The sequence below is a fragment of the Megalopta genalis genome, chromosome 1 (genome assembly GCF_051020955.1).
Source record: "Megalopta genalis isolate 19385.01 chromosome 1, iyMegGena1_principal, whole genome shotgun sequence".
Classification (NCBI taxonomy): domain Eukaryota; kingdom Metazoa; phylum Arthropoda; class Insecta; order Hymenoptera; family Halictidae; genus Megalopta; species Megalopta genalis.
Window position 1 is genome coordinate 41,138,727 of NC_135013.1, and position 22,024 is coordinate 41,160,750.

The window sequence follows — 22,024 nt, forward strand, 5'->3', positions numbered from 1 at the left end:
GTGTATTAATAACTTATTAATTAAGTTATTAATGTGTATTATTATGTGCTCAACTCACTCAAGTTATTAATTGTGTATTAATAACTTATTAATTAAGTTATTAATGTGTATTATTATGTGCTCAACTCACTCAAGTTATTAATTGTGTATTAATAACTTATTAATTAAGTTATTAATGTGTATTATTATGTGCTCAACTCACTCAAGTTATTAATTTTTGTTCCAAGTGAGACGACTCGATTTCATTTCAAACCGTAATTATTTTATTTTAAAAAACTCGATGTCTTAATTCCTAGAAAAATCGAAATGACCACCGTGGATCGTTCAGGATCGTCGCGGCAGAAGTTCTTCGGCAGTGTGCACTTTATTCTCTCTAACCTTTCACTTCTTGCAACTTTTTCAAACTTCGCGAACCCTCCGCTTGCGCCATGTTTAACTTCGCGAGGTTCAGTTTCAAGTATTTCTTGCCACAACAGCTTATTTTACGTTCCCGACTTATTTCTGCCAGAAATATCAGCTCTATTTGATACCATAATTAAGTAAAGCGATCGAATATTTTGTTCATTTTCTAATTGTTCGTTAATATTGTAGACACGATCTGAGAATGTTTGCGAGTAGAGTAAAATGTTCATATTTGAAATAAAAAATTTATCAAAAATCTACAATATTAACGAACAATTTGATAAACAATAAAAAATTTGATAAATTTTCTGATAAATTTATCAAATTTTATATATATATATATATATATATATATATATATATTGCTATATAATAGCGGTAATTAATCTGAGTTCTTTGAGAATCGTTGTTGAATTTACTAGAAAAAATCACCGTCGATAATTCCACAGAAATGATTCATTTTTGTAAACTGAAAATAGAGTTGCAAATTTCATGTTTCTATAAATGTTAGACAACAAAAATGTTAATTACTTCAAACAATTAATTTTTTAATTACTTCAATACTAAACTAAATTAGAAAATGCCTTTAAAAACTAGAATGATGCAAATAAATAAGTCTCTTAAGAACATATATTTCTAAATAAAATACTAACAACAACTACTGTTATTTAATGGTGGACCAACGCTAACAGCGACTAATTGCGGGAAGGACGCCATGCGTCAATTACGCTACTGAACTGTAACCTCGATTACGATTGTACGGAACCAGCTTGCATAAACGCGTACACGCATCTCGGCAATGCGTAAAGTCGCGAAGAATAACTTTTTTCCAGGGACGCCTTCCTTGGTTGTGAATAAATGTGTACCTCTCCCGCTTTCCATAGCGTTACTACTCCATCACTCTTTTTATGTGAACTACCATAAAGGAAACGTAAATAGGACGACCGTATAAAGCGAATTCCTGTCTTAAAATAGAATATCGAAAGTCGTAAATAGACTGCACAACCGCTATGCAAAATCACATTTTCTTGTAGTTATTTCCGCTGACACGTGTTACACAGAAAGTTACACGAACTTCCCGGAGATGGGAATAAATCAGAAACTCGGCCATATCTATCCTCTCGTATTTTACACATTTATATGCGTTGAAAATTCTCGAGATACACTCCCTGGATCTAGCGGTCTACATAAATTTGCAATCAGGTGCGGATTTAATTATTTGTTAACTGAGAACTCTATCGAATTCCTTATATGGCCTAGTATTTAACGAACGATTATTCTTCACGTTTTAAATACGAATTCAATTTTCTTCATTGCATTTCGATTCCTCGAAATTCAATTTTACAAAAAAAAAATCAATCGCTCGACCTCGAATATCGATTGATCAAACGTACGATTTTGTTGCAATTTAATTAAGAAAGTTATGTAAACATACTTCGAAGGAAATGATTTCTAAACAAGATGGCACGTATTTGTATAATATTACAAAATAATGTACAACGTTTGAGCTTTTTGTTTAATGTGAACGAAACATTCAGCAAACTCGATCAATATTTCTGCATATTCCCCAATTTATTTTTTCGATTCAAGTTACCAATTAAAGATACCTAAGAGTTTCTTAAAAGTTATAGAATCGCGACTGAAAGATGTTTCGTCGTTTTCAACAATCATGATTGAGGCAAATAAAAAAAATGATGCATAGAGGATTATTTTACAATCGATAATTTACCATTTTTGATTACGTCGATAGTGAATGGATAAATTAATGTATCTTTCGCTGGTGCAATAAATCGAGTGCACACGTGTTTGTTGACTTCCTGTTTATCTGCAAGCATAAATTAGAAAGGGAACGACCGTGGTGTATAATTTTTCGCAACTCATTTGACAAGACCGAGTGTCGGTGTCAAGCTATCGCGATCCATCCATGTAAATAACTTCATCTTCACCTTCATCATTCCCTGTCGCGCGAGTAACACGCTGCTTTAATTTTGCCGTTAAGCTTCAACAGCAGGGTAATATTCCGGCGCCCACTCCTGAATTTCGCTTGGTTTTATTATTCTCATCTGCAGTGAGATTTCACAGTGAGTATATATCCTCTGAAATTCTACCACATCCTTGACAACGATTTCTCGTTTCTCAATGTTTCATTTTCTCAATCTGCTTTATGACATGACTCTATAAATTATTTTCTATTTATCATTATTTCATGTTTCGAGAATTAGAGATAAACTCACTTTTAAAGACTTTCGACTGATGTCTCGCAATCCGGAAATGAGGGGTTCCTGGGATCATTTGAAATAACTTTTTCCTCAGCGAAAATGCAATCCGCGGCTTCGTTTACGAGTTCTTAACGAAAAACAGCGACCAATGAGAGGCGAGATTAGCTGGCGCGAGACGGCCGAGCCAATGTGCGGAAGTGGGCATCACCTGTTAATTGACTGGACCGCCTCGCGCCAGCTGATCTCGTCTCTCATTGGTCGCTGATACTGATATATACAGGGTGACCATATAAAATCGGTCCAGTCAAATATCTTCGAAACCGTGAATGATAGTAAAAAATGTTTCAAACGAAATTTGAATGATTTTGGAGGCACGTAATCTGATATTAATAAAATTTTTCTAGGTAAACGCGCCAAGGACATATGAAGGTCAACTTTATTCTTTTAAATGATATCGTATATTTTTTATTATATTAGTCGATTCAGTTCGTTGTTCTCTTCATAAATGTACTGAAGCATTGCGAAAAATTATTGGTTTATTATGATAACCTTAAAATAATCTATACAATGAATTGGAACGAACATATTTAATCATCATGAAATTAATGATATCGTGGATAGACGATGTCTTATGTGAATGATGTCTTGAATGAAAGTCTTCAATGATGTCTTAAATGGATCAGATCTTAAATTGATTGCTCCATATAACCAATCGAAAAACAATACTATTTCGAAACTAGTAAATCACCCGTCTAATGAGATTTCTTTACCATCCTGCTATCAGAAACTATGTACTCGGTAAGTATTTAATTAGACCTGTTTAAAGGTTCATCATATTCTTTGATCTATCGATCCGGCCGTCGGAGAAACCAAATATGAAACGTAATTACCTGGATTAAACATTCAACAACGGGCTGTTACTCAATCGAGCGTAAATTGTTTCTAAAACGGGTCATTTCACCGGTACCGCGGTTTTACGTAACGTTTTCCACTGTTCAAAGGCCGGCTAGTTTCCTTTTCATCATGGAGGACACTGGCATCGAGGATGGGGAACGGTGTCTGAAGCTTTTCTAACCCACCTTCGGAGCTTTTACTCGCGTAACAAGATCACCGCAGCCCCTCTGGCCCGGCTAAAACTTATCTCTTTCTACTTCGTCGCCTCGCCCTTTCATCCCCTATATCACCATCGATGTACAACTCGGAGGAAATCCAGCCGCGCCATCGTCATGAATGCGGAATAATCTGGCACCGAATCAATTTCGATGAAAACATACTCCGCGAAATTGCCTTCGACGGACACCGCGATATTTAGTTGACCCGAAACTCTCTGCATGGTATTTACTAACAAGCACGGTCAGGTAATGTCATAAATTCGGAAGACCATGTGGTATAAGTAAATGTTCATTTAAACGATTATTTAAATAAAAATTTATTTGTTTTTGGGAAGTTTAAATAAAAGAAAACGATAATTACTTATTATTTGTATAGATCTAAATATATTATTTCAGGTAATAAAATTTATTTCTTATTTATAAGTACACTTTCAATTATTAGATATTAATTATCACTTAATTGTTTATTATCTATTATATAATCTTATTATCTACGTCATAGTCGGGAAATAATGGTTTTCAATCGTGTGTAAACGATATCATAGGCGCAAGTTCTTCAATAATATTATATTGAAATTAATATTTATTACACGATAAACGAAAAAAGAAAAAAAATTACTTAACATTTGCTTTTCACCTAAATGCAAATAAAAAGTAACGCTTTATTTACAAATAAGAAATTATAAATAAATTATTTGCGGAACTATTTCTATGATTTTTTGATTAAATAAAAAATGTAACTACTATTTGAAAATGAAATATTAATTTAATTTGTAATTTGTAATTTGTTATGTGTTATTTAATATTAAAAATAAAATTAACCCAACTCGGAGTGCAAACTTATTAATAAACTGTGGTTCTTTATGCGGAATAAAAATTATTCACTATGATTCCGAGAATTCAGCATTCAAACTGAAGTGAAAAAGAATAATTGAAAAATGATATTACATTTAATTTCTAATAGGAAGAGTGATGTAATTCAGAAAATGTTTCAAACATGGAGGGATGTGTAAGTACAATCATTTGAACAATAAGCAAGCCAATGATCTATTATACTAAGTATGTATTTTCAAAAGATCTAATAAGAAGTATTCACGAGATGCAAGCATGTTGCATATTGTGAACACAGGTCTTGGTGCATATTAAAAGACAGGCATCATAGCGCGGTGGCGTGGATTTACGATGCAGAAAAGCGAAACGTTTCTGACAGTTTTATTGTGCAGAAAATTTAACGCGGATGTGCAAGATGAAATTATCCTCGAAGCTGGTCTAGCTACGTATTCTGTGCGCACGAACGATTTATTTCACGGCGATGACTTGGAATCTTCTAATTTAGAAAAGTTACACCGAATCGCCAACCTGGAAAATTATCTAGAGAACTGCCTGGAAAATTGTTCCTGTGTTGAAGACTTATAGAAAGATTCGCGGCAGTATTTTCACTAATACATGAACAAACATTCGACAGACACTGATATGCATAAGGAGGCAATACAATAGTTTTTTTTTTATTATTGCTGCACAATACTTTCTGGTCATTTTATCTCTAATAATTGCTACATAATATTTCCTAATAATTCTATTTCTAATAATTGCTGAATAATATTTTCTAATAGTTTTATCTTTACATAATATTTCTTAATAAGTTTAATACATTGAAGAATTAATTCTCATTTTAATATTCTAATTTGTCTGATTATTAACAAACCACGTATACAAGAGTTACTTTTTTGGACGTGTAATAAGATCTAATAAAACTTCTTCATCGAAATCTCTGCTGTATTTTATTGACAAACTCGAACAGAATTAAAACCACCCTTCAAATGAAGTCTGCGTAAATGCTCTTTGAAACTTCCAGATGAAAAGCGTAATATCTTTCAATAACACAGCTTTGAAGATTGTTAGCAAACAATTGTGGAAGGAATTTCGATTATTAATTTTCTGTCAGCCGTGAACGATGGACGATTTCATAAGCGTCCATAAGCAGTATTTTTTAATAATTCAATGGCCAATAATAATGAAACAGCTAGGTTGTAGAGAATCGAACAATTTATACGGACTACCAAATAGAGAACTAACTTCTATAATTAATTCAAATATATAATATTATTAAAAATGCAACTTATTATACATAGATTATTGACATATAATCTTGAAATAATGCGTGAGGATATTATGTACATATAAAATAATCAATGGTTAATAATTAGATGTAATTTGAAAAAATTATAATGCTTTGATTCGTATTTATAAGTAAATTGTTTTTTAATTACTAGACTTCGAATTTTATGCGTTTATGACACGAACGAGCAAATCAAGTACAATATAGTAAAATTGTTTGAAGAATTTTAAAGGACTCTTCTATTATGTTCAGCTAGTTAAAATTATTAAGATATGAAAAACATGTTGATATAGCTCCTGTATCATCCAACTCACACATATATCATGATTTCCTATTTTTTAATTATTCATGTCCTTAACAAAAAATTTCATAAACATCATCGCTTCTTCACAATTTGATTTTCGTTAGGAACAACGTCTATAAAATACACAAATTCTTTGTCCGCATTCAACGAATACATGTAGATTATTTCTGCGTCTAATCGAACATATACATACAATTTTATATATATATATATATATATATATATATGCACATAAAGAAATAAATCAAAAACATTAGAGATTATCAAAAACGCTAAATCTATCCTAACCAATTAACTGAAACAATCAGCCTCAAACCTTTAAATAAATTAAACGACTCAATTCAACGAGAAACCAATTTTGAAATTCAATTTTCTTGCACGCCCCGAAATACAAACGAATAGAATGGTATCAAACGACCAATTAAATTAAATTAAATTATATATGTTTTGGAATGAGAGAGAAGAAGAAGCGATGTTTCTTTGAGTGGCAAATGGTTCAAAGACCGCTGAAGTTGAAGCAAAAAATTACCTAACGCAAGTCACAGAGATTCGTGTAAGATCATGCGATTCGATGGCGGTGGACAACGGAGGTCTGCGAAAAATGCTCGTTAACTGGGGAGAGGATTGCGGAAAAATATTGCGGTTTCCGGGTTGTCGTTAGTCTAACCAGTAATTGCATCGCGACTAATTAGCGCGCGATTTTCAGTTCCTTTTACGGTAGCGTTTGCTAACGACTGAGCCCTTCTTATGATCTTGTATATTCGAAACACTTTGATAATTACGCTTTACAAGTAACTTGCACCGACGTCGTTTTACGAAACGAAATTATCATGAGCCAGCAGCGGTTACCTTTGTAGAGGAGAATTCAGAACGAGATCTTAATACTAAGATCCAGTTTTGTGATCGATAGATTAACCCTCCGGTGGCGGATGGTCTACCGTGGAGATGGCAGGTGAATGCTGAGTCATTTTGACCCATAGCTGAAATTCCATTAAACACAGGCTTTAGCCCTTTAGCTACCTAGCGCTGGTATAGTGGATTTCAGTTTAAGCCACGTTCTGGAACGAAATGCGATTGTAGCTGATCTATCCCTTGTCTTGCATTGTGAGAACCGATATCAGGCTATTTGGATCCGTTGGGACAATTTACGTTCGGTTCGGAAATGAACTCTTCAGGCAATCTACAGTGACAGTTTTCAACCCTCATCCCTTCCTGGTGTCAATTTGTGCTGAACTTCAAGTTACAAAGTGTACTATTCTGCTATTTTTAAGGAAATTCATCTTAGACTTTTAGACTTTTATTATTTTAACATGAAGCATATGTATCAATAAGAATACATATAATGTTAAGATGTGAGAATATTTGTTATTTTAAATATATATTTATATATTTATACAGTAAGAGGAGCATAACTGAACCAACAACCATTTTTGATTGTTGTATAAATCATTATTTGTTGCTAGGAATATACAAGAATAACGAAAAATAAACATTATAGTTATTATCATCACAGTTAGGAGTAACACAAGAAATTTTTGCAATAATTAATGTTTTGTTGTTTAGAAATGACAAAACAATAAATTGAATCGGTTTTGCACCACGTCCCCCCCCAATACTTGACAATATTTAATATATTCTTTATTTTCTAATATTTTGTCAACAACCCTTTTGCTTGCAAAACTGCACTAATCCGTTTTAGCATACATTCTACTGATTTTCTGCAATAATCCGGAGATATTTGTTCCCACTGTTCTTAAATTCTATTATACAAATCTGTGAGATTGAAGTTGGTTGGGAGTTATATGAAGTCGTTTATTATCCCGAAGTCGTAGAAATACTATATATATATAGTATTTCTTAATATATATATTAATATAATATAAACGAACCAATTATAGTTTCTAAGTATTTTTTCGATGTAAGAAGAAATATATTATATATGTTATATATTATATATTATATATTATATATTATATATTATATATTATATATTGTATATTGTATATTGTATATTGTATATTGTATATTGTATATTGTATATTGTATATTGTATATTGTATATTGTATATTGTATATTGTATATTGTATATTGTATATTGTATATTGTATATTGTATATTGTATATTGTATATTGTATATTGTATATTGTATATTGTATATTGTATATTGTATATTGTATATTGTATATTGTATATTGTATATTGTATATTGTATATTGTATATTGTATATTGTATATTGTATATTGTATATTGTGTATTGTATATTGTATATTGTATATTGTATATTGTATATTGTATATTGTATATTGTGTATTATATATTATATATTATATATTATATATTATATATTATATATTATATATTATATATTATATATTATATATTATATATTATATATTATATATTATATATATTTCTTCTTACATCGAAAAAATACTTAGAAACTATAATTGGTTCGTTTTAATACCTAATTTCCTGGAACATCAATTCAGAGTCATTATCATAAAAAAATTAAAACATAATAGAAAATTAAATTTTAATTATTCCAGAAAGTAGCAATTTAAAGCGGTAAAACTTGGTTTTACTTAAAAAAGGTCAAGTTTAAATATTTAGAAACAATTATATAATTGAAGTGTCGAGAAGATTGTGCCCTACGTTGTAGAATACTTTTTGTATTAGAATTCATTATGAAAACTTGATTGATATATTTTTAATCAATTATACATTTTCTTAATTGCTATTCCGACGCTTCCAAATCCTAAAACAAGTACTAAAAGTTAAAAGAGAAAGTTGAAACAGTATTAAATTGCACGTAATGATTAACTATTATTTATTGAGAGTTAATTATTAAGAGTCAGTTATTTACTCTAACCTCACGAGCATTACAAATTCAGCAGTAGTTCGTCGATCTCTCGTTTAAACCAATTACAAACAGCGGTATTTGATATGTACTTATCATAGATCAATAAATTCTGTCAAAATCCAATTAAATTTAATTGAACATTGTGAAGCGGGACGATGTAATTTGGTAATTATGTTTGAATACGTTTGAATGTGTATCGTGTAATTTAAGAACAACTTCACGGATCCTGAAAGATTGGAAATGAGTTTTGTATTTTTCAATCGTAAAAATTCATGCTGCCATAAATCTTTGACCTAATAAGATTTAAATGAAAGTTAATCTTGAATTATATATGTATATGCCCCACTTTATAATAAAAGAGTTTATTTCCATTCATTCGTATGTCGTAACATAATACAATTCCTGTAGACTACTGTCACTGACTGAATGCAGACGTAATGCGTTAAATAATGAAGACATTGTTACAAAATGAAACTTTATATAACGTATAGAATTTGATATGAATTGATTTTCTGTAGTATGTGCGTTTCTATATTATCCACGTGGAATTATCAACTAATTAAAATTCTTTCAAAAGGCTAACGTGTAAGGTAAGAAATAAGTACAAATAATTAGATTCACAAAAAAAAAAGAAAATATAATCAGCGTGCGCATAAGTCACCAAAGATTGTAATGAATTTACCAACTGCAATACAATAACAAAAGAATTATATATAATAATGAGATTCTAATCACTTTGAAGTACTTCTTACAAAATTCTGACGTTGTGCATTACTTACTTAATTAAATTAAGATAGAATTATTTTTTGGTACAAATTAGAAAATTCAAGATAACTTAGATATTTTTATGAAAGTATAATAGATTAAATCAATATCTATTAAAGTAATGTAAATATTAATCAATTTCACTTGTGTGTTTACTTTTTGCTTCTGTATAGTTATGTGGCTTTCATTCTCAGGCTATTATGAATAATTTCTGCTCTAGAGGCAAATTGCCATACACTTCATCTTTTTCCCTGACATATAAATCCATTGATATTATTAATAGAACCGTAATCAAAGGCTCGATTTTTAGCTTCGCAGCCGAGTTGCTGATTAACGACGTTATTATACCAATCTTACGGTCCTTTGGTCGACGCTATTACGTGGTTAACGAAAATTGGCAGTAACTGCAGAACACTTTCAGCCTTGACTCCCTGCTAAAGCACTCTACCGAGCCTAGCAATTCCCTGTACCTACCAGAATTGCTTCATGCATGCGCAATGGCGATTTCCTTCGGTAATTTCACAACGATAATTGCCGAAGTGAATTATAAGCGTCACATATCGTCATTTTACCTTCAAACAGCGATTAATAATCCTGTCCTCACGATTGATTTAAGAACACGGTGTTTCAATCCTTCTTTATATTTTTCATGATTGAAAATATTTTCTGTAAATACAGAAGAATGTGGTCAATCGTGAAAAAATACCATCTTCAAAAATCTGTTGTATACACTCGCGTCGCAAATTATGTTAACACCTTCTCAAACATTTTTAATTTTTGTACACTCATTCTCTAGTTAACTAGTCCGTCGAACATCTCAAAAAGATTCAACACGTTTCGAGTAATTTTAAAAAAGTTTTTTTTATATATATATCAACACCTTCTCAAACTTAATAACTTTTTTAAAGTTATTCGAAACGTGTTGAATCTTGTTGAAACGTTCGACGGACAGGTTAATTAGAGAATGAGTGTACAAGAATTAAAAATGTTTTCCTAATTTTAATAATAGGCTCAGACAGTTGAAAAAACATTATTTATTATTTTTTTGTATCATTCTAACCAATTGAAAAAAGTTATTTCGTTCGAAAAAGTGTTAACAGACTTTCCGAGGCTAGTGTAAATATCTGTTAGGTTACTATAAGTTATCTCACTATCTTACTACGGTGACCTAGTCATTGTAATTTGTAAGTCAAGCGACTGGTACTGACGTGAAAGGAGCATTTATCTTGTCGCCGTACAAAAACTTTTCTTGGTGTAATCCTTAACATTTGTATATGTAACTGTGGTAAATATTCTCATTTATATTTTATATACATATTAATATTTTATAATTATCGTTACTTAGTTATTTTAAAGAATTTTGTATAAAATGATTTATAATCTTCACCATTATCTGGTACACTGGCATTACAAAAGTGATCCTAATCTTGTATTTATTTCTTTTTGTGTAGTAAAAGTTTAATTTTCAATGTGTTTATTATTTTATATACTTACTGAGAATAAAATGTAAATGAAGCTATTATTTAGAATGAGATTAATACTTTTTTTTACTTTTAATTTGAGGTCTATGATGATCCTAATATATCAATTATTTTTGTGAAAATCATCGTACCAATTAAGGGTAAAAATTACAAAACTGTTTTTATATTTAGAACAAGTATTACGCTCATGTAAATATAATGACTAAATTCTTTCGTTTCTTTGTTTCATAACCAATTTTTACAACAGATCTTGCTGCTTATATTGATTGTTCTAATTGATTCAAAACTTACTTATCGCTAAACTACCTGATTGTAATGATGAATAAAATCAAGTTGAAGCAGCGTTACAGCATTTTAAGTTACCAATTATTACTTTTCCTTACAACCTAATTATTATAGCAGAATAGACATAATACGAATCTTATTTGTCAGGATCAATTTATGATTATATAACCTGCAAAATACGACAATATTTCATGTTTGGTTATTTCTTTCTAATATCACAAATTATTTTACACCTCCGAATAAATATTCAATTATTCGAAAAGTTCTTTTGAAAATGTGCGAGATTAATATTGTTAAGTAATACGAATATGTACGTGAATATGTAGCGTGATTATTTATTTGTTGATGTTTCATGATTTGTTAACGTTTCGCTCATCCAACTACACCATTTGCTTGATGAAAAGCTGTCCCAGATTCGCATTGTGTGCATTACTGAGAAATGAAACGAACTTCTTGAACAACCTAATAAATGTCAAACCTCTGTTAATTGTGCTTGCATAATTTCTACAAAGTAGTGTTAAAGTTTGCAATGTATTTGTCTTACCTATTTACACCCAACTACCTACAATTGTAATTACACATGTAGATATAAATCTCTCTCGAGAATTTCTGAATAAATCAAAAAGAAATAATCTTAATAACATTGACATTATTACATTAATTTTATAACATTAACACTGTCGTTAAAATTGTTGTAATTATAAGACGCCTTTCGCAGAAAATGATTGAATAAATTCCTTGATTCAAACACACGTTTTAATAAAAATGGCAACACGCTTAAATGAATTCAGACTTTTATAAAGCAACACATATCAGACGTGTCGAGTGCAAACGAAATGACATAGACAACGTGGAATATTTTTGGTCCGCCAGTTTAGTATGTGGGAATTATTTCGACGAACTATTTCTGAATTTACATCGAAAAATAACTAGCTACACACAAATAGAGCTCGCTTCGTTATTTTAGGAATACTCTTCACACTCAGCGCTTCTCTGTTTACCGTGCATTTCGATGGAATCAGTTATTTTGTCAGAAGCAGATACATGTGTGTACAAAATAAGAGCGACGGAGTCGATGAAATGCTTCCAGCGTTTCGCAAGTATTGAAAATTTTACAAGAACGTCTATGCTTAAAATGTCTTACAAAGATGAAAACGACGAAACAAGGTGATAGTAAAGCTGTTGGTGGAAGCTAAGAATTATTTCAACACATATGACAAGCATGAAAGATAAATGAAAATTTCAATGTAAGAAAATAAGAGAAACTGACCTAATCGCGTTGCTCTACATTTTGTAAAATGTCATAAATTGTATAAACATAGTGAACGTAAAATTAATGATTAGTTATTAGCAAGAAAGAAATAATTTATACTTGTTTTATACGAAAATAAAGATATTTAGTTTATTTTGATCTGTCTTAATAATGAAGACATCGCTATAAAATTAGACTAATTAAGAGTAAATCGAACTAGTATAGCTCGTTAAATAAATGTAATCACTACATATATTACTGCAATATGACGATTATCTTATTACACAGTTATTCCTGGCACGATGTTTAAACTTCGTTCTACATTTCCCTCTAGTAATTTTCTGTTTTAACAAACCTTGCTGAATAATAGGATACACTGCTTCAAATAAACATACTTATAATTAGATTGGATTGAGGAACGTAATTTGGCTTTCAATTAAAAGTGACACCGTGATAATTCTATAATTACTGACAAATTTAATTGGTAAAACGCGTAGAACACGCGATTAGCAATGATAACATTGCATTACATAGTGTCTGTAAAATTAAACCGTTTTTCATTGTAAATGAACATGCAAACGCTATCATTTAATAATTATGAACCTGTGCATCGATTGAAATTCATTTCCAGCCAACAGGATTGCTAATGGAACGTATGATTTACGAAATAAACATGTTTTAGCGGAATATACTTGCTATCAAACATAATTATTATCTTTGGTACGAATAAACAGTCTTTGATAAGGACATATATTTTCCCGTTAAATCCTTTATTTATAAAATATTCGCGTTCGTTGTATACATTCTTCCTGTTTCGTAATTAATTCATTAACAATCCTTCTGGCTGGGTTGTTAAGCTGGGTTATTAACGAGATAAATGTACTTTAACGTTTAAATTTACTTTCGAATCAAAGATGTGATTAAAAGTCGTGAACACCAATAATAAATAATTAAAACTTGTGTTAAAAAAATATATAATATATAATAATTATTATATTAAATATATAATAATTAAAACAGTGGTAAAAATATGATAAATAACTTACTCCGTCATGGAATTTTATATTGTATTGGATGTCAAATGATAAAATAATTTTGAACTTGATAATTTCTACAATTGAAGACTTGTTCGAGTAAGTTAATCCATTATTTGTATTACACTCTAAAAGTTTCCATTGGCATGCGTAAATCCGTAGAAGTAAATTTTTGTTAATCTGTTAGTAAATTACGTTCAAATAATAGATTGAACAGTATTGAAGCTGTAAACAGAATATGCGATGGAACAATACTATTCTCGTTTCGTGTTTTCATTTTCGTCAGTTTCGCGTGACCTAAAATTGACCACAAGTTTTTTCACGTGTTGCAACTTTTTAATAAAGAAATTCATATATCTTCGTTTGTATGCTTCTATCTACGTATAGTGTGCAACTACAACGGAAGGAACCTGTATAACTTGAATATATTTGTGAAACACGATATTTAATATGAACTAGTGGACGAATTAATTTGCACTTACTTGTAAATTGGATATAATTTATATTTCACAGTTAATTAATTACTTCGATAGCATTGCCAATACAGTAAATTTTTCTCAATTTTCCTTCAGCTTGCAAACAAAAATGGACAATTTGTAAAGAGGAGATACGATTATTCAAGCCTTACGGCTCATTTTTATATCCGATAGTCAACAACTATTAAAACGAGTTGCAAGGCTCGAATAAGCGTATCTCCTCTTCCCAAATTGTCGATTTTTGTTTACAAGCTGAAGGACAATTGGAGAAAATTTACTGTATTTCTCTTCTCAGACCATTTAATCTCGATGACATTTCTTAATTAAAATTTCAAGAATCGGACGTAACCAAAATAAAACTCTGATTGTTTTCGTGAATTTAATGGTTATCTGTAACGAATAAATATTTACGTCATCGATAATTGTTATTTGTAATCAGAAACTATTTTCGTCACTTCCGTCCATTTCCGTTAATAAGAAAATTCTAGTCACTTATAATGGTTAATAGCAACCAAGATATGTTAGTCATTTATAACAATTAATTTCTAACCAAAATTATTTTAAACAAAAATGTAATTCGTTATACTTCAATTTTTCCTCGTTTCGATTAACACAGTTATGTCCTCCGCTAAATTGAGAAAATTCTTCAATAGAAATCAATTCTCCGTGTTACACAAAACCGATTGGAAATAAATGCAATTGCTTGCGATTAAGCGTTCCAACATTTAAAGCTACCTTGTTTCCAAGAAAACTCAATACGTTGGTAAGTTGACAATCGAATAAAGCGGCCGTCACGCTAAAAAGGGTGGAAAAAGAAGCTTCTCGTCGACGGGGAATGGGAACAGAACCGTGAAACCAGAAACTTCCATTAACGTTGATAAGTCGAAAATATTTTATGCAATAGGGCGGTCCAGCGAAATATGGATAATTGCATAAAAGCCGATCCTCATTAGCGGCGATTGTACTTTCCCGACAAAATGTTCCCCTCCCTCCTGTTTTCCCCCACGTTTTCCTATACATATATACCATCACCGTTTTCCCCGTCATTTATTTGTCACGTTCAATTGCGAAGGCGGCTTTCTACCTGTGCCCCGAAAGCGATCCATCACTTTTAACCGTGATTATCGCCGATGATTGATTCGTCATGGTTCTGATTAATGATCGTCATTCGTTCGTTAATCAACGTCGCCGGAAATGTTTTTCGCTGGTTGAGATTAACGATTCCTCGAGGCGAAATAGTCATTCGTTCAGGACAATTAAAAATTGTTCTGATCTATTCTGTATGGGAGGCGTACAGTTATTTGTTGGCGAGACAATGAAATTGTGAGGTTCGCGATTCATACGATTTTTCTGAGACAAACGACGATGTGAAGGTTATAGCTTATGGCTAGACTGTGGTTCTTTAGGCATAATGAAAGTTGTTTATAAGGAACATCAATCATTTAGGGCGTTTTATATTTGACAATTATATATAGTAGGTCGAAGGTATGATATTCTTCAAACCTTCTGCTCTTTCTAGTCTTGAAAATAACATTTTTGTCATTTTTGTCATAAAAGTTGTTTTCAAGAAATAAGAATTATTCATGACATTTTTTTTTATTTAGCAATTATGGTAGATCAAAAGTTATGTATAGATATTTTTAAATTATTTTACTCTCTCTCTCTCTCTCTCTCTTTCTCTCTCTCTCTCTCTCTACTCTGGAAAATGACACCTAATCATTGCTGTTATAAATACATAAAATCTGCAGTATAATTATAACGAAACTGCGGATCTTCAGGCAAAATAAAAGTTGTCTGCAAGAATAAGAGTTATTTATAATGTATTTTTGAATTTAATAATTATGATAGATCGAGAATTATGTAACGATACTCTTTAATTATTTTATTTTATTCTTATCATGTCATGAATGCATAAATTCCGCAGTCTAATTATAACTAGACTTTATATGCAATTATTACTTTCACAGCTTATTTTCTTAAAATTGTTACAGTTTGTTTCTCTGATTGTAAATTCGTTCTAGCAAATTTAAATGAAACATGGTGTACATTTTGGATGATACAAATGTTTTCGAATATGTCGTAAATTTTCATGTAGCATAAACAGTAGTTCCATACTTATAACAATTAAAAGAAAGTAATCTAAGAATGTTGTGTTTTTTCAACTTACTAAGAACATTTCAAAGCGAAAGACATTTTTATTTAATTCCTGTTTCTCGAAGTTTATGCAAAACATTCTTATTTTGCACAAAGATTAACACTTTAACCAAAGACGACGAGTTAAATCGCCATTCTTGCGTTCTTTCAGAAACTTTTCATTTTTCTATTCATTGTTCTCTTCAATTCATCGAACAATTCTTTTGTTTCATTTTATCAGAATAGTATTCACATTAATATAAATTATATTATAATTACTCTATCTGTAGCAAAAAAAGATTTTTGTTAATTTGACAATTTTATGTATCTAATGTTAAATCTACGTAAATATTTTGGTCACCCTACAATTTATAACCAAGAGTAACAATTTTACAATCATAAAATTCTTATAAGCATTCAGTGACGAGAACAGTTGCATTTATAGAGATGAGATTAAAGATACAAAGAAAGAGAAAGAATTTTCTTAAACGAAGAATATTTATATCACTATTTTAAAGTGTTAGAAAAATATGACTTGCTATCAGAAAATCATTTTCTTTCCACTATGCATATTATATCATACTGTTAGGATACTGATACTGGTGATAATTATGAAATATATATACGTACAGTTCAATTATATAACCATTTTGTATACCATACTCAGCGATAATAATAGATTTTTAATTATTTATAATGTTATATCTGACACTAGTACTCCCTTAATTCATAGATGTAATTCGACTTACGAATGTCTTCGAATTGATCTTAAAAGTGATACGTGTAAGAGATATCTCGCACACGAGTAAATGCGAAAGAACCGAGGAGATTGTTGAGCAACTTTTCTAGATGATTTGGAGTTGTGATAATGCTGCTCTTATGGGATTTCGCGCGTAAAAGTTCAGAGTCCTCCAGGCACGTTTCCCCGTTATCCGATCCAGCATGTCCTTTAGACATATTATTTCGTTCTAAATTGGGATGCCTGTAAGGGGAGCATGGCACTATAAATCAATTGTCCAATAAATTGTCAGTCGGCGCAAAACAACTTCCAATGGAATCGCAGTTACGTGCCTAAAGATAAAATTCAAGATGATAACGTATATGTATATAAAATATACAATTGCTTGCTACAACTTAGCCAACATTTTGCTGATTCGAATCCAAGACAACTTATAGTGCTAATCTTTCTTTCCATTTGTTTTCATACTGTTTTCGACAGAGAACGCTCCGAACAGACTTCTAAGTTTAATATTACTTTAGTAGAAAGTACTAGATAATATTCATACATTTATAGAATTGCATCTCTTTTTTAATTACATATAATTGATAATAGAAGTTTATATTCTTGGTAAGTTTTGTATACTTGAAACAAAATTAGACAGACTCGGAGTACATAACGATGTTTCTACATTTATTTACAGAAATGTATAAAAAAATAAAAAAAAGAATTTATAAAAATCTAAAAGCAATTACGATGGATGTATTAAAATTTAGTTTATTATTAATAATAATTGTAATAGTAAATTTTAATACTGTGAATATAATGTTTAAAGTTCACATGCATTAGGTTTATAAAACGCATAAAACACAACACACACATCTGCAATTTAAAGCATACTAATGACTACTAACTCACAGTTTTTGTCATTTACTATATCGAAAACCATATGCTGTATACAATTAGTTAGTAAATAAATTTTATGAAAGCATACTTTAATTATAGAAATATATAAGCAAAGTTTACAAATTCATAATTTAACTGTATTTAGAAATCCATAAATATTTAGGTCTGCATAATTTAATTGTAAAAATGTGTAAATAAAATTTACGTCTGCATAGTTTACTCTTAAAATGTGAATATTAATTGCAAGAATTTATTAAACAAGAATTAAACGACGCAGTATCGAACAATAAATTGAACTTTACCGAATATATATAAAACCACCATTTTAAGAAATGAATAAATACGGTATGTAATCAAATTATGAAATCAGTTTACACTAAATTCACAGACAATCCTAGTAAAGCTTTATCTTCGGCTATTATTGCGATCATTAGGAAATAAGCACGTGGAACATTGGTAGGGACACAGCGATTAGAATCAGCATCGTTTAATACACCTAGCAAACATCCCAGCACCCGAATCGATTAATCGTTACCGCTGGATCGTCGAATATCTGTTACCATTTCCGTATCGCGTTTAATCAACGAAGTTATCGCTTCTGTCGATCGACCGAATACGTTCATAATTATTTCTACATTTTACTATAGAGAAATGAGGGTGTAACTGATTACGTTTCTAGCAGACTAGCATTTTTCCACAAAAGGATTAACATCTAAACGACAGGATTGACACGAAAAACGGTCCTGTATTTTTTACATATTATTATTATTATTTTTAATGCTTGATACAGAGTTAGTGTTAATCATTTCTACTCGAACGGTAATTCTCTGTGGCACCACTAAAAATTGTTACATCACATTCTAAGATAACTTTGACATTGTTAAATTTGTTTACACTTGAAAAGAACTGTTGAAAGTGCATGAATCACAAGATTCAATTTCATATGCATAAAATGCAATAAGTCATATGAATTGGAAATATTGTAGGTCAGCTCGTGTTTTAAGTCAAAATTTATTCGAGTGCGCATGGCACATTATTTTTATAGAAATACGTCAGTAAAGATTTTAGGTATTGTAAGGTATTATTTATTATTATGCGATACATATCGCAATAAATTTATCGTTATCTCTCATCTTGAACGAACCGTGCATCAATTTTCCTGGGAATTGTTACTGACAGATTTCAGAGAGATCGTCCTTTATTCGAACACAAGAAGAACACAATGTGTTACGCGATTATTTCGAATAAGAGAGATTCTGCTGTAGTTGCGAGCACCAATATAATGTCAAACGTCTCGTTTCGTAAATTCATCAATCACTGTACCACTAAACTGACACCTGAATACACGGCATCCTAGATATAGAATCAAACAGTTCCGCACGTACGCTACCATGATCAACGTATTATGATCACGTATTTCACATTGAAAAATATAAATTCATTTTACATGCATCGTTATCTCAAGTATAGAGCAGCGTAATATTAAAAAATCAATATAGTCTCTTTCTGAATATTTTATGTAGAGAACAAGTTCTATAATTCTATCAAAACGTGTTAAAGTCATTTAATAGATTAATGTTTTATTTATTAATATTATGTAGTGTCAATTTATATTTTATTTGCTAATATTATGTAGTATGCATTTACATTTTGTTTGTTCATTTTATGCAGTATGTATTTATATTTTATTTATTAATACTATATGTATAGCATCTATTTATATTTTATTCAGTAATACTGCAATACTTACGATTATAGAATTAATACTAATACAATAAGTATAATGCATGAAGTAATTACGTTTTTAATGATATATAAATATTGATTTTTCTCAATATTTATTTTTATTACATGAGTATATTGAGGATATACGTATGTGTATATAAATATTAATGTTTCGTAACATATTAATAACCACAAAAATTAAGACAAAACTAATATTTTTGGTCCAGGATCTGACCAACGACTTACGATTGTAAGTTTACCATTTTTATTCAATTACACGTGCTAACTTTGACTGCATAAAAATTCAAGCATTCACTTCCGCCTGTTTCCTTAGGAAAATTATTGCACATCAAGAAAGCAACGAAATATATTCAGAGCGTTAAAATAAATGTGCGACCTTATTTTTATAGCCCATCAGATTTTCGTAGCATGTTATTAAACTGTGCAAATGGACAAGTAAAGATACGGTATTCTAGATTTTAATTCACTATTTGCTTTTTCGCACGAAATCTTAAATTTCCGACGAAAATAATTTTAATAGTCAATTATTCAGTAAATTATTCATGAAATAACTAAATATCCATGCAACACCAATCTTACTTAATTCCGATAACTAGATTGCAGAACTTTATGCAACATTAAAATTTTCTACCTCCATAGCAACAAAAAAGGGTGGAATAGAAAATCTTCATTCTTAATATTTTCAATAAGTTGAAAATAATTTAATAGAATTAGTTTACCTTCATCCCAGCATTTGTTTTGTATTCCATCTACTTTTGTCATAAATACATAAAATTCAGAATGTAATAATTACGCAATGCTTAAGTTGAATATTAAATAGGTTAATTACCAGTTTATAATCAGAATAATCTGTATTTATTTACTACTAGTTGCATTAAATATTCTTCAGGATTGCTATCATTTAATTAAATGTAGTTATTAAAAGATCTTAGTGCAGGATAACCAAATTAACCTATATTTGTTTATCACTGATTGAATTAAATATTCTTTAGTACCTTTTTCACTTGATTAAATATAATTATTACAAGATCTTAGTTTAGAATAAGAAGATTAATTAGTATCCTTTACTGCTAATTGGATTTCATGTAACTTATATAATAATTTATTTCATTTAATGAAATATAATTATTAAATGATCATTGAGGGGATGGATTATGAAAAGATCATGCAAAAGATGTAGGAACAGTGTTGCAGTTGGTCATAGATGAAACATCCAGTATTAAAATATCGTTTTGCACGCCCTCTGCGTCTTGGCAAGCTTTGATTCTTCTACAAAGATTTAATTATCGTCGACAGGCTCTGTTTGTACTCTGTCTAAATTTCAATTCGCTCACATATTGTCCTGTCACGTAATCCAACCGTATTAAGATTCGGAATTAAACGTACACTGTGTTCCCTTTATTGTCGTCGAACGAGCACGTGTTACGAGGACTTTTCGAGGAGGATTGCAGGCGAACGTTACTAAATTACACGGCTGCATTAATTGCGATGCAGCCGGTAGGAGAGAAGGCACGGCGGTACAGCTTTGACCCGGACGTTTGTAAAATTCTGCAACGCCAGAATTTCATAAGTTGTCCGCTGCTCGCCGCCATTGCGTAATTTCAAAACTCCCGTATAGCGGCGGCGTCGCTGTCGGCTTAATTAACCGGATCTTTAGAAAGAAGTAAAATAACTGTACGCTGGCCAACTTCTCTGACGAGCTGCCCGACCAAGTTTGACGATTTGGTTACTCGTTAATTATTTGTTGTCAAACTCCGATGAAAGATGCCGGACCTCGGAGATGAGAATGTAAACGATACTTTGAAAGTCCTTCTAGAAAACCGTCTGCGGAAATAATGAGGTTTTTCTTATTGCGGATGCCTCCTTTGATTTGTAACAATTAGACCGCGGCTCATTAGGCAAAATAAAAATTGAAATTAAGACGGAATAAAGTTTTAATAATTTGGCCGAACGATCTAGAATTTGTTAATTAGTTTACTACACAACGGCTGGGAAATTGTTTTCGAACATTGCAGTTGCTTGGGATGTTAAAATAATTAAAAAATTCTGTTTTTTCAAATTTTTACCCAAGCCTGCAACAAAAATTTTAAAAAATCCATTTTACAAATTTCGATAAAACTTACATGTTGACCGCGAAATTTATGCAATTCTGATCACGATGAATAAATTCAATACAAAACTGTAAAAATATTTATACAATTTGAAGATA

At 30.6% G+C, this 22,024-nt stretch overlaps 1 long non-coding RNA gene across 1 annotated transcript; it reads left to right on the plus strand.

Annotated features, from left to right (window-relative positions):
* The first annotated feature begins 3,037 nt into the window (after positions 1-3,037).
* Positions 3,038-4,479, plus strand: LOC143261978 (uncharacterized). The gene is made up of 2 exons (XR_013035970.1): positions 3,038-3,419; positions 3,623-4,479. It is a non-coding gene; the product is annotated as an uncharacterized LOC143261978 (long non-coding RNA).
* Positions 4,480-22,024: the final 17,545 nt, after the last annotated feature.